The sequence below is a fragment of the Salmo salar genome, chromosome ssa17 (genome assembly GCF_905237065.1).
Source record: "Salmo salar chromosome ssa17, Ssal_v3.1, whole genome shotgun sequence".
Lineage (NCBI taxonomy): Eukaryota > Metazoa > Chordata > Actinopteri > Salmoniformes > Salmonidae > Salmo > Salmo salar.
The window spans coordinates 11,165,195-11,167,291 of NC_059458.1; positions in this window are offsets into that span (position 1 = coordinate 11,165,195).

Below are 2,097 nucleotides of genomic sequence, written 5' to 3' on the forward strand. Positions count from 1 at the left end.
TTTCTTTCTCCCTCTCTCTCCCTCCAACCTGGATAGATGCAATATAGTAAACGTAAACCTGTCTCCCTCCATTTAATGTATGTTATGTATCGTATGTTAAATAGTGGATGTCTATCATCGTCCATCATTTCGTAAAAATATGTTACGAATTACAATTCATATGATTTGTTGCTATACGTAACATATCATACATATCATACGGATTCCACTTTGTTGTGGCTAGTTAGTTAGCTAGGTGGCGAGGTGGCTAATGTTAGCTAGGCTAGGGGTTAGGGGAGGTTAAGGTTAGGGTTAAGGTTAGGGTTAGTGGTTATATGTTATGTTACGTCTAGTCTTTGAGGCCAGGCTGCTCCCTCTCCCCCCCTTCTGTCTCATCCTTTGAGACAACAACTTGTGAGTGAAGAGAGCCAGAGCTCTTTAAACATATCACCCCAGTGCAGGATAAAATATTAAAGGTTATTGGTTAGCGTGAGAGCATGCCCTCGGATAGCACTGAGAGGAGCAGGTAAACTTTCCTCTCTCTTTCAGGGTAGACAGGTTGAGATATCGGACACTAGTAAATATTGGATGCAAGTGTGTGTTAGCCAAGGATGTTCTCTTCTTGTTCATCTTCTGGGCCCTGGATTTCTTGCATTTTACTCTTGGAATGAACTCAATTATATAAGTATAATTTAGATGTAAATTCTTTATATCATATTTTGCCCAATTTTCTCAACATTTTATATCAAGGAGAGCAGAAACAAATGTAATCGAGATCACCTCTGTTTTTTTTTAAGCCAGCCGAGACAATATACTTTCAGTGTGAGATGTACAGAGACTTACCATTAAATCATCCATGACTTACCATTAAAGCTGGATGTAAAAACTAAAGTCATATGCCATCTCCTATATGATACACTACATGACCAAAAGTATGTGGACACCTACTCGTCGACCGTCTCATTCCAAAATCATGGGCATTAATATGGAGTTGGTCCCTCCTTTACTGTTATAACAGCCTCCACTCTATGGGAAGGCTTTCCACTAGATGTTGGAACATTGCTGTGCGGACGTGCTTCCATTCAGCCACAACAGCATTAGTGAAGTCAGGCACTGATGTTGGGCGATTAGGCCTGGCTCGCAGTCGGTGTTCCAATTCATCCCAAAGGTATTCAATGGGGTTGAGGTCAGGGCTCTGTGCAGGCCAGTCAAGTTCTTCCACACCGATCTCGACAAACCATTTCTGTATGGACCTCACTTTGTACACGGGGGAATTGTCATGCTGAAACAGGAAAGGGCCTTCCCCAAACTGTTGCAACAAAATTGGAAGCACAGAATCGTCTATAATGTCATTGTATGTTGTAGCGTTAAGATTTCCCTTCACTGGAACGAAGGGACAAGTAGCGTTCTCTTGGCATCCGCCAAACCCAGAATCGTCCGTCGGACTGCCAGATGGTGAAGCGCCATTCATCACTACAGAAAACGCATTTCCACTGCTCCAGAGTCCAATGGCGGTGAGCTTTACACCACTCCAGCCGACGCTTGGCATTGCGTATGGTGATCTTAGGCTTGTGGGTGGCTGCTTGGCTGCTTGGCCATGGAAACCCATTTCATGTAGCTCCTGACGAACAGTTCTTGTGCTGACACGGCTTCCAGAGGCAGTTTGGAACTTGTGTTGCAACCGAGGACAGACAATTTTACTCGCTATGCGCTTCAGCACTCGGCGGTCCCGTTCTATGAGCTTGTGTGGCCTACCACCTTGCGGCTCAGCTGTTGTTGCTACTAGACGTTTCCACTTAACAATAACAGCACTTACAGTTGACCGAGGCAGCTCTAGCAGGGCAGAAATGTGACAAACTGACTTGTTGGAAAGGTGGCAGCCTATGACGGTGGCACGTTGAAAGTCACAGCTCTTCAGTAAGGCCATTCTACTGCCAATGTTTGTCTATGGAGATTGCATGGCTGTGTGCTTAATTGTATACACCTGTCAGCAACAGGTGTGGCTGAAATAGCCAACTCCACTCATTTGAAGGGGTGTCCACATACTTTTGTATGTATAGTGGCACTCCAATCCATCAGCAGTAATATGCATTGTGACTCGATGTCTACGCAATGAAT